This window comes from Macaca nemestrina, chromosome 5 (genome assembly GCF_043159975.1).
Source record: "Macaca nemestrina isolate mMacNem1 chromosome 5, mMacNem.hap1, whole genome shotgun sequence".
Classification (NCBI taxonomy): domain Eukaryota; kingdom Metazoa; phylum Chordata; class Mammalia; order Primates; family Cercopithecidae; genus Macaca; species Macaca nemestrina.
The window spans coordinates 160,734,143-160,753,180 of NC_092129.1; the positions used below are offsets into that span (position 1 = coordinate 160,734,143).

The 19,038-nt window shown below is 37.4% G+C and overlaps 2 long non-coding RNA genes across 2 annotated transcripts in view; one reads left to right on the forward strand and one right to left on the reverse strand.

Annotated features, from left to right (window-relative positions):
* Positions 1-19,038, forward strand: part of LOC139363494 (uncharacterized) — a 588,541-nt gene that overhangs the window by 17,582 nt on the left and 551,921 nt on the right. The window lies entirely within an intron of this gene.
* Positions 1,717-17,805, reverse strand: LOC105482528 (uncharacterized). The gene is made up of 3 exons (XR_987696.3): positions 17,729-17,805; positions 17,329-17,371; positions 1,717-1,738 (listed from the first exon to the last, which is right to left on the reverse strand). It is a non-coding gene; the product is annotated as an uncharacterized lncRNA (long non-coding RNA).

Here is a 19,038-nt window from a genome sequence, read left to right on the forward strand (position 1 = left end):
CCCAGATCTGTCCTCCAAATTTGAGCTCTTATTGCAGAGGTTACAAGCATAGTAGCATTGTGAGAGTAGAGGCAGTGGTCATTGTAAACTAGGCTTGCTTCATTCGGTTCAAGAATGAGAAAAACATCTCTTTGCTCTTGGCTTGTGATATGTGTCCTGCAGGATTTTTACTTTCTCTCCTTTATTAAGTTTGTGTATTCCTGATTTTGAAACAGATCATAACAGGTGTGTACTCCAAACTCATTTTCAGCCTTAAGATTGTGCAATCCCCAAACCCTATCTACTAGCCAAGAGCTTTGCCAATTTGATTTTCTAGTAAGACAGAAAATTCTATTGCAAATTTATCCTGAGGCTTATAACCGGTATCTATTGGCAAGATTTAGGAAGACAAACATAAAATGCACGCTCTGTAGCAAAGCACCCTCCTGAATTGCCCCCATATTTCCTAGCAAATGTACCGAGGGCTTTTATACCCACAGTAGATAAAACTATGAGCCCAGCTCGTATGGTTCAGCATACTTCCACAACATGCGTTAAAATATATTACCTGTACCTTGTGTCATGTTTGCAATTTTCCCATGAATTAGCATTTATTTTCATTAACTCAGAGAGAAAGTCTGTAATCCTTATAAATTGATTTCTTTTGGCATGCTGATGGGATGAAACAGACACGAAATGCACAACAGTGCACTGAGGAGCATCAGTGAAAAGATGAGCATAAACCTTTTGTGAGGACTGTAGCTTTAAAACCACCTAAATTGTCTTCTCTTCAGAGAGAGAGTCAAAGTCAAAGAGAGAGGCAAACAAACACAAAAAAGTCATGAACATTGACATTTGAGTCTTGTGCTTGGGCTACAGTTATACAGTGTCCCATAATATACTTTTCTTGGTAGAACCAAGGTTATTTTTGAACAGATATTTAATAATATATTCTTCCGTTAAGTATTAGTGCCGACATATGCTTTAGGTTATGTTCTTTTACTTAAAATACAAGGTTACCTCCTCTACTAGAAAACTTTAATGAAATGTTTCCTGATGCAATGATTTGAAGGCTGACCCTGAAGAGGCAGGGTTTCCTGTGTCCTGTTACAATGGATTTTTCATGTCCTGGGATCTCCAAAGGATACAGGAGCATTGTGGTAAATTCAGTCTTGCTACAGAGAGCTTACATATGTATGTACACTTCCCTCACCTTTCCTTCCAAAGGCCCCAGGAGCAGATGTTTGCAGATTGATTTATGCTCCATTATATTTAGCTGTCACTTCACCCAGAACTGAAAAGCAGTCATCTCTGGAGAACATATGACAGTAGTTTAATGAAGTACATGGATACTGCAATGAAGGGCAGGAAGTGAAGGCTCGTGTGAATCTCAACCTGGTATCTTAGAAATGTAAGAATGGTTTCTCTGTCAGATATTCTGTGAACAAATTTGGAACATGGAATTAACATTCAGAGCGGACTTTGTAACAGCACCCTTCTGTCCCCTTCAGCTCCTGACACACAGCCTTTCATGACCCCTGGTGGGCCACGGGCACCACCCCTCTTCCTGGCCCTCTTCAGGAAAGCCTCTTCATGATGATGGCTACCAAATCAACCTGGAATCTTGCTGTTTAAAAGTGATAAAAAGCTGGGGGTGGTAGCAAGTGCCTGTAGTCTCAGCTACTTGGGAGGCTGAGGCAGGAGGATAGCTTGAGGCTAGGAGTTTGAGACCAGCCTGGGCAACACAGTGAGACTCTCTCTGAAAAAAAAAAAGAAAGAAATTTATAAAAATGTTAAAGCCCATTTTTGTTGAGCACTCAGTGGCTTCATTTAGCCCCTTGTGAGGAAGCCAGCCCTTTTTAGCAGCCTTCATTTGGGAAAAGCGCAGGGCTAAGTTGTTTCTGGAGATACAGCCAGCTCCCAGTGGGCCATGTGGAAAGCATTCTGTCCCATCCCCCACGCTCCACTGCCCTGCCTCCAACATAGCCATCACCCAGAACCATTCGATTTGGGAAAACTATGGAATATGGTTTCATTTCATTTTCCATTCCAAGGGTTCCTCTTGTACAGTGCAAATCTTCCCTAGGGGCAATCTAATCTCATTGACCTTATGGAATATATTTCCTTCTGACTGGAGAGACCAGGAAAGGATGCAAATGCAGATGTTGGCTGTATGGGAATTCTAGGTAAAAAAAAATTAAAGATAAAAGGGATAAAAGGGAGTGAAAGAAGAGGCTGAAGGTACCAAAGCTGCATTGAGAATGTCTGCTTAGGAGGGGTTCTATTTTTTTTAATGATTTCATGCCTCTGCTCACTCACTCTAGACCCGAAATTCTAATGCTTTCGAACATCTCCATTTATGGGAACCCCTGCCCTTCAAACATAATGTCATCCAAGAAAAGTACCGTCTTCCTCTTTACTTCTTTATCTCATTGAGCAAATAAAACTTTGTTAACTCTTCTGTTTTATCATATGCTTTATTTGTTGCTTTGTGCAGCACTACATTATGCATTTATTGACATGTATATTGATTTTTAGTAGTATCTTGGTGCATAGGAAGCTTTTGGTTATTATTAGTGAGATTGGATTACATTTGATTAATCTATAGAGAAGCAATTTATGCTTTCCCTGTTTTGCCGGAGCTCATCTCATGGTTATTGAAACAAATAATTTCAAGAGTCTGGGGAGTTTCCTTGGGCTCTGAGTGGCCCAGTATGACACTGAGAATCCAAGGTGAGATTTGGGAAGGATCTTCTTACCTGAAGACAGGGCAGGCATTCTGTAAACACTCCATAAGGACTTCAACACACTGTCTGCACTAGACTGACCATGCCCCTCTGTCTTCATCTCAGCCATTGCCCCCCATGTTTTGCAAGTCATGGTTGTTTCATCTGGGAAAAAGGTGTTTCCCAACAGTCAAATTAAACTCATTCATATTTTTATCCAATAGTCAATTATTGAAAGCTTTCTGTACCCCAGGTCTTTGCTAGGTACTTTAATATGCAAAAGCAATTTAAGGCCTTCAAAACCACTCTGTGATAGGCATTATTACTTCATTTTACAGTTGAGAATACTGGAGTTCAGAGAGGTTAAGGAAGTTTCTCAAAATCAAGCATCTAATACATGAAACAGACTTCAAATTTACAACCAAATCTGCTAACTCCATACCCAATATCTTTTTCACTTTACATCACAACTGCTCGTCAAAAAAGATTCAAGTTTTGTTCAGTCTTATTTGATTACTCCCAGCTGTTTATCACTTTCCACAAAGTGTGGCATTAACAATTTGGACTAAACCTGCCAGATCAGATTTGAAGTGCTGTCTACCACCTTTCTAAACAAATAATTTTTGCAAATATGGTCTAGTTCAATTAATGGAACCCAACACACTCAATTTCAGCTCTGATTCTTTGTGTCAAAGTGTACACCTGTTGAAAATAAATCACAATGCAATCAGGAGATCAAATATTACTGTAGAAAATGTTACAGAATAGTTCTTTAAAAGAGAAAAGTATTGTGAGCCTGATTTAGATTATTTTATTTGATCCTGTTTTGTTTTGTTTTGCTTGTTTTTAATCCATGTGTATGTTCTGGCCTGTTGCCAATGCAGTACCATCCTCATCTGCCTAATTGAATATTGATACCGGTCCATGTATATCTGTTTAAATGTATTTGTTTTGAAAGAAACTTTTTCTATGCAATTTACCAAAAAGTTTATTTGAAACAGGACAGAAACCCTAGACAGTTTCTGGACTTTTGACCCCAAATGGGAGAATAACAGCATATTTAATGATGGAATTGGGTGGAGGAACAGCAGTGGTAAAATACAGTGCTAACAGCCTGTCTTCATCAGGAATATTCTCCATGTGTGCCTTGCTGAAACGTTTTCAAAGCAACTTTTTCCTCTATTCTGAAAGGTGTTAAGTATCTCAGAGTGCCAGAAACACATCATTGCCAGCCAATTCTAGTGAATTATTTTTTGCCAATATTGCATTTCTTCCTTCCTGCCTGAAGGTATGAAGCTAACTGAAAGTTAGGAAAGTTATACATATCAAGAAGAAAAGCCTGTATTTTTTAAAGAGTGGTTTACATGCCTTTTAAAATTGCAAATATTCCCCCAAATGCTGGATTTCTCATTGTTCCCTCGTGGAGGCAGGTCACCTACTACTTGGAGATGGTCTGATCATAGATATACCTCACACCCATTTGGTCGACTGTCAAGAAAATCTTTGTGTGTCCTGTAGACAATAAAATTCCCAGAGCTCGTTATTTATAGAGAAATTTGGAAATGTGATGGAAGAATGCCAGGTGTTCTGTGAACAAAGTAGGGATGTGAAATCAGCATTCAGAAGAGATAAAGAAATGCAAGAAAAAAGGCTGAATCTTCTCTAACGGAATACCTCTTCTCCAAAGTACCAGGGAAAGCTAGGTTTTGAAAAGAGAATAAAAGTCAATGAAATTGAGAGGACAGAGAGAAAATCATAAAGAGGAAGCTAAAGAAGACAGAACAGATAAAGTCTCTGAAACTCCCAGAACACAAAAGTAAAGCATATTTATGTACAGCAGCTTTGCCTATGGGAGAAAAAAAAATTAGGCTATCAACTTTGTTTCCTATTTCTTCTTACCACCTTGCTTGACCCACTTCCCTTCCAACTGTCTATAGCAAAGTTTTGTTTTTGTTTTTTTAGGGAAAGCTTCATGTTATAGCAAATAATACTTATCACCTCCTGCCCAGATCCAAATTTCCTGCCTGATTCATCCTCTTTGTGTACTTTATGCTCCCGAAGTGCTTACTTGCCATGTGCTCTGAGCTCCACACACATGCACACCATACTGTTCCATACCCTCATTCTTTTGCTCATGCTGTTCCCTCTGCCTGATCAGCACCCCCTGCAAACACATCTATTCATTCTTCAATGTCTGCTCTAGAGAACAACTGCTAACATTAGCCTTTCCTGAACCTCACAGACCTCAAGCTTCAGCTTTGTTTTACATTCTGAATTTATATATTCTTCTGTTATTATAAATGCTCACAAATATATATTTTTTTATACATTTTCTTCCACATGAATGTGAAATTCTAGAAGTCAGGAGCCATGTTTGTTCACATTTTTATCTCTAGTACACAGTGCAGTGCCTTGTATAAGAAAAACTCAATGTATTTTACCATCCTAACATTAAATAGAGCTCTACTACAGATAGATGTTAACTCTCGTGATCACATCGTTAAGAAGATGTGGCTGTAACAGCTTGCCATTGCTCTGAAAATAAAGAGCCATCATGCCTAAACTAAATCAATAGTCTCTCCTCTGCACCCATATTCTCACCACTGCTGCAAAGGCCTTCCTGATGGGTGCCCTTCCTCTCTGTCTACGTCCTTGCTTTGCCCATCTCTCCTCCCTTCTCAGCCTAGTTACCACATACTCTTCCTTCAAAACCTGTTGAAGCCTCACTTCCCCTTGGATGCTTCCCTGCCACCCTTGAATAGATCTATAGCCTCTATTAATCACTTCCATAGCACCCAGTACTTGTCCATTAAGTATCCTGCAGAGCTCTTATCACAGCTATCATTTTACATTTATTTGTATAATTCTTTCATATATTTATGTCTCTCTTGCTAAGTTCCATGAAGATAAAAACCATGTTTCTCTCTTTTTAAATTTTCTTTTATTTTTTTCAGAGCTTGGAACAATGCCTGGTAAACAATAGATACTCGATAAATATATGTTGACTAGACGAACAAATGATGTCGTCATTTTTATATTTAAATATTTTAGATAATGAGTCAAGATTGATCCTTTTTTTTTTGCTTTTAGGGAAACAATAATTTTAAACACTGGCAACTTCAGATATTTGTCAATTCAAAGGCAGAGCATGACCAAATGGTCTATTCAGTTCTATGGTTTGTTATTTTATTATTTTAAGTAGGTGATACAGTTTGGCTGTGTCCTCACCCAAATCTCATCTTGAATTGTAGTTCCCATAATCCCTATGTGTCATGGGAGGGACCCAGTAAGACGTAATTGAATCATGGGGGCAGTTACCCCCATGCTGCTGTTTTCATGATAGTTTCCATGAGATCTGATGGTTTTATAAGGGGTTTTTCCTTCTTTTGCTTGGGACTTCTCTATCCTGCCATCATGTGAAGAAGGACATGTTTGCTTCCCCTCTGCCATGATTGTAAGTTTCCTGAGGCTTCCCCAGCCATGCATAACTGTGTCAACTAAACCTCTTTCCTTTATAAATTATCCAATCTTGGGCAGTGCTTTATGTATAGTTCTCACTTTACAGAAGTGAGAACAGACTAATACAGTAGGTTACAGGGCATAAGGTAAGAAAAAAAGAAAAAAGCTGGGTGCTGGAAATTCAAATAATAAAAAAGACCTGAATCCTGCCCTCATGTTGCTACTGTTTCATAGAGGGGTAGAGAAGAAAAAAGTTAATTTAACTACAATGTGAAGAGTAGTAAAATGGTGAACTTAAAAGATATAATAAGCATACAGGGTAAGGGATATCTCAGGGCCAACTCAGGGAGTAAGGGGTTTTCAGAGAAGGAACTGCCCTCACGCTGAGACCTGAGGGTGGGTCACATGGGTACTGCATCAGGTGAACCAGCAAGGAAAGGATCCAGGCAAAAAGATGAGTGTGAGCCTAGCCCAGAGACAGAATCCATAGCAAAGTCAAGCTGTTACAATTCACTAGTATTGGTAAAGTTTTACATTCCCATGCGGGAGCAGAGAGGAAGGAAGTTAGAGAGCAAGTTGAGAACAAGAAAGGCCTTGCCCTGAAGAGGACCTTAGACTTAATTCATGATCAGGATTATGAAGACTCCATTTTACAATTGATACAATTGACTTTCATCCTTTAGAGAATATAAAAATTATTCAGGAACTTTTAACATTTTCTCAAGAGTCATTTTAGAATCAGATACTACGCTGTTTTGGGAGGTACCTAAAATTAACTGAGATATAAATACATATGCACCACATATTTGGATAAAAAACAGAATTTTCCTAAAAGATGAACCACCACTTCAGAGAAGGGATGTGCCTGCCCCGTTTGTTGCATTCCCAAAGCAATCCTTCACCATCACAGGAAAATAGATCACGAATCTTATGATTTTTTTTTTATGGAAAATTTACCATGAAACATTATGTCACCTTGGAGAAAGGAAATGCTGAGTATTATAACAAATGCTGTCAGATAAGAGATAATTTTGCTTCAGTTAGAATAATTTGGCCTTCAAAATATATTGACAATGAGTAGGCCCCACTTCAAATGGGACAACTTTATAAATGATGAAAACATTGGGATTGAGCCCTTCTTTTGAAAGTCAGAAGTGTGTGTGTGTGTGTGTGTGTGTGTGTGTGTATGTGTGTGTGCACGGGTACGTGCACAGAGGCAAAAGGATGGGGTAGGGGTAGGGGCATAAATAATTGAAAATTATTTTACATGTGGGAGTTACTCAAGACTCCATCATACAACTCCCTTCACTTCTCATTTTATAGCCCCTAGACAATTTCATTTAAATCCATGGATTAAATTGTCGTCTATCTGATAATGACTTACAAATTCTTACCATCAGTTCAGATCTCCCTTATGAAACGTAAGAGAATTACTTATGCTTACTTATGAAAAGTAAGCAGTGAGATATACTCTGTGTCTCTGTATAAAGAAAATCAACATGCCTAAACTAAATCAATAGTCTTTCCTCTGTACCCACACAGGCTGCCGATCCTCCAGTGTCCCTCATTGTTGTAAATGTCACCACCATTTACTGAGTGTAGTAGCGGCATCTTTTCACCACCTTTCTCAGAATCCCAACCATCTCCAAGTTCGTATGTCTGTTTTTCACTATTTCTCTAATTCATACATGAACGTTTATCTGCTGCTTCAAACCAGGATCATCCTTTTTCTAAGTTATATAATGACCTCCTAAATGATCTCCTTGCATTCATTCTTCTCCCTTTCAATCATTTCTCCTTCTGTCATCAAAGTAATCTTTTCAAAGTCAGATCTCATCCTGTCATTCATCTCTCACCAACTCCTGCCTAGCCCCTGTGCCCACCATGGCCAAAAACCTACATGGCTTTTCCCTTCTTCTGGGACCAATAGCCTGTGAGGCATTATAGGATCCAGCTCTGTCTTAATCTGCTTGGGCCACTCTAACAAAATACCATATACTGGGTGGTTTAAACAAGAAATTTGTTTCCTCACATTTCTGGAGGCCAGAAGTCCTGGACAGGGTGCTGGCATATTTAGGTTCCGGTGAAGGCTTCAATTTCTGGCTGTGTCCTTGCTAGTCCTTTCCTAGGTGCTTGCAGGTAGAGAGATGGGGAGTGGGGAGGAGAGGGGGCTAGGGAGAGAGAGAAGGCACACCTCTCCTCTTAAGTACACAAACCTTGTGGAGTTAAGATCCCACCCTTAATACCACATTTAACCTCAATGATCTCCTAAAGGCCCTGTCTCCAGATACAGACAGTCACATTGGAGATTAGGGCTTCAACATATGAATTTTGGGGAGACACAATTCAGGTCTCTAGCAGGCTCCTACTGCCACTAAATGCTGTAACAGAAAAGTTCACCTTGTCTTTGTAATTGTTCACTTATCTTTATGTTTACTGTGTTTTCCACTAGACTTCAAGGTACTTATGAAGAGGGACTATGTATGAGTTTATACGTTATTATGTTCCTAACACCTGGGAGAAGGCCTGGTACCTAGTTGACACCTGGTAAATATTGGTTGAATAAATGAATGAATGAATGAGTGATACATGTTTAATAAATATTTATTGAATAAATGAATAAATGAGTCCTGATAAAGAAGTGAAATTGCTGAGTTTAATTATTACTTTCATCATTCAGGCGAAACATTGAGATGGAGCTGTCTCTCCTCTCTACCCCAAGTGAAAAATGCTGGGGGAAGCAGAATCATTCTTCAGAAAAAGCCAATAATATCATGTTCTTTATCAGCCATTTCCACCTGGAGGAAGACCATGCCTGGTCACTAGAGAATCAAGTCCTAGAATCAGGCCTGAGTGAATAGTGGGGGCCAAGGCAGTTTATAGTACATTTGCTTTATCTACAATACCCACAATATAAGCCTCCTCTCTTTTGTTTTTTGCTTCATCTTAAATGTTTCTGGCATTGAATACTCAACTTCACCATTTGGGCAAGTTAAGAAAACTTGGAAGCAGTTTTCTTTAATTTCTCTAGTGAGCCATTTATGAGAGGTTTGATGACCCCAGAAGGTGATGGCTAAGAATTAAAAAGAATACTGAAACAATATCTGCTTCTAATCCTAGATTGAGTAAACTGTATCTAAAAATTGATTTATAAAATTTTGATACACAGCTTATACCAAGATTTCAGTAGCTGTTTTGGGTTAAATCCCCTCTCACAGCACAAGTCATTAAGTCATCAACACAAGCAAGCAATTTGAACAGTTCAAGATGTTTTCAAAAACAAAGATTAGAAATTAGAAAGATTTTATTTCTTCACCTAAATTTAACAAATTTTTGTGGAGTTAGTGAACTCTCCAGAGAAAGGCCATCACTAAAAAGACAAGCGTCTTTATTAAAAATAAATACCCAGATAAAAATAACCCTACAGGATTTTTGTTGTTTTTGTTTTTGTTGTTGTTGTTTTGTTGTTGCTTTGGGTAGACTTCAGTCATGGAAACAGATGAATTGTATTGCACCAAAGTTAAATCTTCTATATTTAGAGAAGAGTTTTGTGAGTGTTTAGGAAAAGTGTCATATTTTGCATCACAGATAGGCTGAGCTAGGTGAACTTCAGTGAGACGGGAAACATAGGCCCTGTTATTCTTTACTTTCAGAGGGGTATAGAAAGTACTAATGGATCAAATCCAATCCAGCCATAACCAATTTGTGGGGTGATGGGAAAGCGGGGAGCCCAATATTGCTGTCAGGATTTTCTAATGGTAAAGTAAGTCAAAAGATTAGAAATAATAAACAAAAGGCTGAATTCAAATAAGCAGTTTACAAGGAAGCTATTCATGGAGTAAGAATTCCAATGGCAGGACAGGTTTGATGATGCTAGCAGATATAAAACAGGGAGGTTGGAAGCTGTTACATTAAGACATTGTTGTTAAAAGAGAAATTAAGTCTATTTATTATTCTGGGATTGAATTGGGCTAGTTCAACTCCAGGTTTCAGCACCAAAGACACAATGAAGGGCCTTGGAAACCATGAAGTCAGCCTTTGAGTTACCAGAACGTAGAACAGAGTAGTACAATAATTCCCAGTTATTGGACAATTACCACCCTGAGGGTTGCCATCAGTAAAAGGTAAGAGGGAGTTTATGACCCAAAATAAGACCTCCTGCCCACTGTGGAGGGTACCCACATATCTGGAGTAGAACCTCAGCAGACTACCATTGGCAGGCATCATGATTGTCCAAATATTCAAAGTATGAGCACCACTCTTCAAGAAAGCTTACCTCTATTAGCAGAAGCCAAGTATGTATGCAAGAACTCTTCCTGTCTTAGGAACACCCTACAGCCCTCCCTCCCCTCCATGTGTATAGTCTTAGAATGGTGAGGACTAGCCAGGTTTAATTTCATCACACACCTTGTCCTGTTTGTGGAGGTCACCAGTGGAAGCTCAGAGCTCCCGCTCATCCCTTTAACTCTAATCCTGATACCACCCAGACCTTAGCCTTTTTTTTTATTTTCTCTCCTACCTTGCCCAATGTGTTACCTTAATTCACAGAGCTTCTGGAACTCGAAATTGATCGTTAGTGAACCCTCCTATATCTTCTGCTGCTTCTTTGAGCATTCACTTCATCTTCTTGCTCTAACTGAAATGTGACTCTCTCCTCAGACAACTGCTTTCCCTGCAACTTTCTCACGGCTTCTCATACCCTTGGGGCCTGTCCATGAGATACGTGTCTTCCTTGCTGCTTATCACCGTTTTGATATTTGAGGACTTCTAGTTTGAGTTCCAAGAAGGATGAACACTATATTTTGGTCAATGTTCTTCAAACCATTTTTTTTTTTAATTTTTAATTCTTGTAAGTGCTTACTAGGTGTGTATGTTTATGGGGTACATGAGATATTTTGATACAGGCATGCAATGGATAATAAGTACAACCAGCTAAATGGGGTATCCATCACCTCAAGCATTTATCCTTTATGTTACAAATAATCCAATTATTATTATTATTACTATATATAATAATTATACTATAATCGACCATCGTTCTTCTCTTTACCATGTAATCACTCACCTTGGACTCTCCTGTCATCAGACAATATCAACCATCCCCCTGGTTTTGCAGATAAATACTTCCCCTCTTCAAGCCATGGAACTTCATTCTTTGAAGAATTGAGCTCCTGGCTCTCTCTCTCTCCAAAACTGTTGCCATGATCCTTCTTGGTTATTTGAATATGCACAGAGATGACTCTTCCTATAGGTTGGCTTTTCATTCCCTGACCTCCAAATACCTGGTACTCTATTCCCTTGTATTCTATTGTACCCTTTCCCATAAACTTATTCTCATAGTCTTACCTTGACTTTGTTATAAATATGTGCAACCCCTCCATAATCTTAGTGGCCAACAGACTACTCAGTGCACATGTGGCTATAAACTGATGTGAAAGAAAGGAACAGGCTGCTATGTTCTGATAAAAAAGGACGTCAGCCTCCACTGGGTATATCAGGCAGGTTTACCACAAGAACATTGTTCTTGAGCCAAAAGCTAAAGTATGTTTAAGCATTCTATTTTAAAATAGAAGAAAAGAGATTTATGTGGGGAAGCAGAAGACAGGGGATGGGGAAAGAAGTCTCCAGGTAGCAGGAAAACTATGCATCCGTTCTGGGGTTAAGAGGGAACATACTTAAGGAATAGAAAACAAAACAAAAATAAACAGTTTTGCAGTATGCATAGCTGATACACAAGGCCCTTAAGCAAATGATTTCCACATCTGTGAGTTGCTCCTGGAAATGAATGCCTAATACTCCATTAACCATCACCTTTTCCAATGGTACCTGGATCTGTGACCTATTCTTGGACATTAAGACCATGAAATTGACCCAAGGTCTCTACTAGCTTATATGGTCATAAGATATCTGTTCCTCAAATAATACATTTTTAAGTTACTGTATTATGGATTATACTCAACTGCTCTGTGCTGGGGTCACTCCTAGTACTGAGAACAGTGACCCTAGCTTCTCGCAAATGATCTTGCCTGCTTATCATTAGACAGCAGGGCACACAAGTCATGGGCAACAGGGTGCTCCTGCCCCTACTTTCCCTTTGCCCTGCTCTGACCACAGTGCTGGATTCATAATCCAATGGGGATTGGGCCTGGGGGAGTAGCAGACAGATGATAGCAGGACACACTAAGAGAGTGTGACAACCCAGGGCACAGCCACATCCATGTAGTTACCAGTGAATGTGCATGCACATCCTCTCCCATGTGTGCACATGTGTGCATGGCCAGGAGTGTTTGCGAGGATTTATGGAAGAGGAGCTTTCTCCCCTTCCATTCCAGAACTTGGTTGGGAGCCTTGAAACCTCCACGTCATGTGCCCACTGCCATAAGAACCACTCTATGTCTACAGCATGAATGGTTCTCCCTTGTGCAGTAGACACTCAGAACACTGATTTCTTCTGTCTTGGACTTAACCTCTTATCTCTGCTTTCACTGTTTACTTCTTGGACTGTATCTCCTTTTGTTTTGACTCCTCGATAGTTGCTGTCCTGACTTCCCGTTAATTAGATCTTTAATTCACTTTTGATCACTCTTCCTCAAATGATAACATTTTTACATGCCCTGCCAACTCTCAGTAACTGATTCAAAACACTGACTTTTAATCAATCCTCTCATCGGGGTGCCTGGTACACTAGGCTGTATAACCTGTTTGACCAGACAGAAACCAATCACATAAATATATGCTCATTTTTCTGCCAATGGGAATAACTTCAGTTTTATCTCTTTGAAGCTGATGGTTAATGTGATGTTTGAGGACTTCTAGTTTGAGTTCCAAAAAGTATGAACACTATATTTTGGTCAATGTTCTTCAAATCATTTTTTTTTCAAATTTTAAATTCATGTAAGTGCTTACTAGGTATATATGTTTATAGGGTACATGAGATATTTTGATACAGGCATGCAATGCATAATAAGTACAACCAGCTAAATGGAGTATCCATCACCTCAAGTATTTATCCTTTATGTTACAAATAATCCAATTATCCTCTTATTTACTTTAAAATGAAAACTATTTTTTTACTTCTTAATTATCAGTGTGTGTAGTACGCTTTAATAAATTCCTAATGCCATTTGCTGAAAATCATAAACTGCATTTTATGATCCTTCGAAAGTGAAACATGCATGGGTGTTATGAATGTGGCAAAACCATACTTCATCATTTTCAACTGTTAAGCTTTTGCTGCAGAGGTTTTTCCTAGGCAGAGTGTTGGAGTTTTAACTTTGTACTCAAGAATATTGATTTAACAAAGGGGGAGAGAGCCTGGTGTTTTTTGTCAGCTCTTTCCACTTGAAGACTGATCACTTACCGGTGGCAATCCCCCTGAGCCTAGCGTGTCTGTGCTTATTTATATAAGCAAACCCATTGTCAGAAGATTGCAGCAGTAGACATGGTCTACTATTTTGTTAACACAATTACTCCTGCCGTATCTAAGCAATCAAAAATAAGTAGAAATTTAAAATAATAATTGAAGTTTAATAATCTATCATTAAAAACAGAGGACTTGTACTTAAGTTGCATGGAATATTGTACCATTGATCAACTTCATCTAAATGGTTTTCAAGCTCTTCTTGGCTTATTCTCATTTCTCCTAAATGTGCTTTTAACAATAATCAACCATCAGAGGTTCTTAAAAAATTAGCAGTGGGAGGTTTGCATGGGAAAATGATTGAACTAAGGTATAAATCGTATTTTAGCATCTATGATTTGGTTTTAAGAACAGTAATAGTTTTAATGAAATAATTATAAAGATTACCTGATTCTTTGGAAAATTATTTGTTTCTAGGGTATTTTTTTAGAGTTAAAGTTATATATAATAAAGATTCAGAAAAACAAAAAATACACAACTGTCTTAAAAATCCATTTGAGTTGGCTGAATGTTTCTGATAAAGTATGCAAATGACCACTACTACTTTTTTTCTTTGTGTTAAGATTAAAAACAAGCTGAAAATGAACAATAGCACACCATGTACAATAAAGTGTATCAAAACAATAAGAAACCAAGACAGGTAGTAAAACATAACACTGCTTAACATTCCAGAAAAAAAAAAAAAAAAGATAAATCAGATTGGGCATTTTTCTCCTTGCTTGTATGTATCATGTTACATCACACAATAGGAAATCTGCTGTGAATACAATAATGGAGAGAAACCATTTAAATCTATCTATTGTAGGCATATAACAAATGAACCTTCATTGTATCCTCCCTTCAAGGTGGTTCAGGAATAATAGTATAGTAAAAGCATGTCAATACTGATGACACATCATTTTTCTCCACTTGGAGGAAGAGGAGAAAAAAAATACATTTAATAAATGTATTTTAACAATGTCATATTTTTATATCATAAGCATCTTAAGCCACATGGCCCCAGCACAACACAAATAGGAATTAGTTAGCAGCTCTCCTTTAAATTGTGTTTTCACAAAAAGCTGATCTGAATAAATCAAGATTAAAAAGTGGATTTGCCCTAAGAGAACTGAAGTACAGATAAATTTATGAAGAGAGTTGCCTTTCCCTTCTTTTGGTTTAGATGAAGCTGTCCCTTGTGGAAGGCAGACTGCTTTCAACATGTCTTGGCAAGAGTATTTGAGTCACAGTGCTTATTATCTGTGTGGCTTTCAGCAAGTTGCTTATTTTATTTTTTGAGAGTCAGTTTTCTTATAAATGAGGATATTACAATATTGTAAAGCTTGGACATGACAAAATATTATTTTATAAATTAATCTATTGTTTATCAATGAATCTATTCTAGGTATAGAATGTCTAGAACCTTAGTAGCAAATATGCATCAAAGAGCTAAAATAGTTATAGAAAATGATGATGATGATGATGAAAGATAGCTAGATAGATAGATAAATAAACAGACTCCAGTGGCTATAGCATGTTTTCACTGAAATTTAAAATAGTTAATTCAATTTGGAAATTTAACTACAACTTAAATGCCATATTTAAGGGCATTATTTTATGAATGCACATAGTTTTCCATCTCAAATTATATACTTTTAAACCCAAGTTTCTATATATAAGATGTCCCTCAAGAAAAGCACACCCATATTTCTGGTAAAAATATGATGTGTTAAAGGCAGCCATTCATATATTTCAATGAAAGAATAATCTTTATCTAGTCCTAACTCTCTTCAAAGGCCTGAAATTTAATGAGCAAAGCTGCCCAGTGCAAAGTAAAGCTTAGCATGTGCAGACATTTTTGAACTTTAACTTCTCAAAACATTTTTTTCCTTGTTCTTTTATGTTGATAGGCACTGGCTGAATGTCAGTAACTTATGTGGCAACTATTCAGGCTGTGTAAACAGCCAAGTTATCCATATTCATCGTTTACACTTTAGAACACATTAAAAAGTGACATTTGCGTCAGTGCTCTTGCTCTGTCTCACTCGCCTCTATTTCTTTCACCTCCAGTATCTCAAAACCAGAACATAGCAATGCTGGCCATTATACCCTCTCCAAGGAATGTCCAATAAACACAGTTGAGTGATGGGAACTTAAGCCCAAATTTACCAACCCAATTAACCTTTGAACCTTGGATGATGATCCTTACTGCCACATGCAACAACAGCAAATGGTCTCTTGAGCAAGAGTTTATGGTGTATTTGCTTTTTACCAATTTTTTTTTGCAGTCAAGCACATAATAACTTTGAGGACTTGCTGCTTTTAGTTTGCACTGGTTCACACTAATAGACCAGAGCTCACCTGGGTAATAAATATCTAATATGCTAACAATGTGTGTTTTTCTCAACACAAAATGGTGAGTGAGATGGACAAGATGAAATCTCACCCACCGTCCCTTTAATTGTATCCCGAATATTCAGCAAAGATAAGAAAGTAATGAGTAATTTGCAATGAATAAAAGGACACATTGAATTGGTCTTGGCCCTTCACTGATTTTCAATACTGTTCAATATAGCTTTTCCAAAAATAAAGTGAATTTTTTGTTTAAATGCTGGAATGCATTAGGGAAATACAAGGCCTTGCTCAGGAAATGCAGGAAGCTTCTTAAGTACAGACTTCACTCAGGAACTTTAGCAGGTGCTAAATCTTAAATAAAAACTTCAATGTACTCTTAATAATTGATCAATTTGTCTTGAATTTAAATGCCAAGATGTTTCAGTTTATGTTAAAGAAAACAAAAACTGTTGGTGAACACAAGTTTGCTATGTTTCACTATGTTCCTGATAGTCTATGCAGCCCAAATATTTTTCACATGAAAAAAGCACTGACATTCATTCTTCACTTGAGAGCATGTCATGGGATGAATTTGCAGGATTCATGAAAGTATACTGTTTATCAGATCTTAATATTTCTTTAAATATTTCAACTTTACCCATAAAAAAAATATTGTACAAAAATTACTATTCTCAGTGCATATGTCTGATTCTTGTCTTGAATCTATAATCCTCACTATTATTTAGATTGCATATCAGAATCACTTCAAACATCAGCTTTTATTGATGTCCTTCAAAGAACATCACACATTAAAAAAAAAATCTGTATCTTATGAACATGCTGAATATAATACAAACATAAGCAGGATATGAAAAATGTATACTTTGCAATAACTGGATAGTTCTTGAAATGTCACCTGCTCTGTGGGATGTAAAGGAGATGAACATTATCATTTGGAATAACTGTGTATTTCTTTGGATGTAGAAATACAGTACTGATCATTAATCTATTTGATTTTATAGAACACTTTTAAATGCCTTGATGGATGTAGAGTTTTCAAAAAAAACTGACAATGAGTCTGAATCTGGACTTAAGAATTCTGGGATAATAATGCTAAAAAAATGGTACTCTCTAGGATATTCTGACAAGGACTATAGAAAGCACATATCACTCAACATGACATTCCATTTTACCCAAAAAAGCCAGTTTTAATAAATTACCAATAGAACCATTTATATCTTATGGTCAAATTTTCTCCATCTAGTGATCAGGAATGTAAATTTTGCCTTTGCCACATCCTCTAGAATTAGATTTAGTGAATTGCCCAAGGTCATAAAAGGTCCAAATTGCACATCATCCAGTGTGACATGACATGGTTGGTCAACTAAAATGCAACTACAAAGGCATAGAAGCTTTTCCAAAGATACTTACAGAGCTTTTCCTTTTAGTCCATAAGGTAGTGTGGATGAGATCCCTGAAGAATTGCCAGTGAAACAAACAAGAAAACCACAACATGAAAGTGGTTCAGCTATTTTTATCTTCATTAAAAATATTTCTTTATAGCTCTCTTCCCATGAATCAAACACTTGGCCATTTGCTCACACAGACTACCTCCCTGAGTAGTGCTGCCTACCACTTTAATTGAACCCAGATGTCTTTCTTCTAGGTTTCTTTGTATTCCTGAGCATGTCCCATAAAATAATTGAATTGATAAATTATTTTAGTGAGATTCTTGCCCTTTAATTTCATCTGTAATAATTTTTATAACATATTGAATAACAGAATCCTTCCACTTATACAACAATATAACTATTGCAAATTTGTTCCATACCTTCCACGTTCACAGCATCAGGTTTCCAGTGAATTTCAAAGTCAGTAAACAAAAGGAAAACTCAGTGTTCACAAAAGGGTCTTCAGGATTTATATCGATTTCCTCTTTTCTTTCACTTTGGTTATGTCATTTAGAGAATGACTGTGAGACAGGGATCTGACTAAAATATGAGTCAGCAGCCCTAGTTTTGACACACAGTTTTGCAAAAGGAACTCCTATTTTATCTAAAGTTGTGGCAGAGAAAGGTCCCCAAGTTTATTTGTAGATTCAGTTTCCTGTATGTGTATGTGTGTGTGTGTGTGTGTGTGTGTGTGTGCCATGCACACCATTTTGACTTGGTGAAGCAGAACAATGCCTCTCCTTCCCAAAGACACCGTGTGCTATCCTCCAGAACCTGAAAATATGTTAGGTTACATTGCAAAGGGTATTTAAAATTGCAAAAGAAATTAAAATTTCTAATCACTGACTTTCAGGTGGGTGATTAGCCTTAATTATCCAGGTGGGCCCAATATAATCACAAAGATACTTAACAGGAGAGGCATGAATGAGAAGAGGTCAGAGTAACACGTTGTGAGAAGGGCCTAGCCCACACCATTGCTGAGCTTAAAGAAGCCACCGTCAAGGAATGTGGACAGACTTTAGAAGGGGAAAAGGCAAGAAAATGGATTTTTTTCTAGAGGCTCCAGAAAGGGAAGCATCTTGATTTTAACCCCATGTGACTATTTCAGACTTCTGACTTCCAGAAGTGTAAAATAATAAATTCATGTTATTTTAAGCCACTAAGATTGTGGTAAATTTCTTATGGCAGAAACAGGAAACTAATAAAGATTTCTTGTAGTTCCATCCTATAATATTATGTAATTGTATCCTACACTATTGGCAAAGGGGGTGTCAAACAGATTGTGGTAATGGTGCAGTTGTAGGAGTGGAAAGAGGGTTTTGAAATGAAATACAATGCTAACTTAGAAGAGCATCATGTCACCAAAGAACTGTCTCCTTGAAAATTTTCCATTTCAATTCCCCTTTGCAATGTTAACTATGGCAACAGATTGGTATCACATAAAATATTATCGAACTTTAATTTAGAAAAGGAGAGTCTGATTTCAAAGGTATTATTTTTAATATGCTTTTCCTTTTGTAAAATAAAAAACAGTGTGTTTCAATATCCTATTTAACTAAATAAGATTAAATGCCATCTGAAACTTTTTTCTATGTTATAAGTCCATCTACTGAATTGTGTGTGTCTCATAAAAGTCTGCATTTACATGCCATAAGTCATTTTCCTTGCAACTACCTCTCACTTTATACAT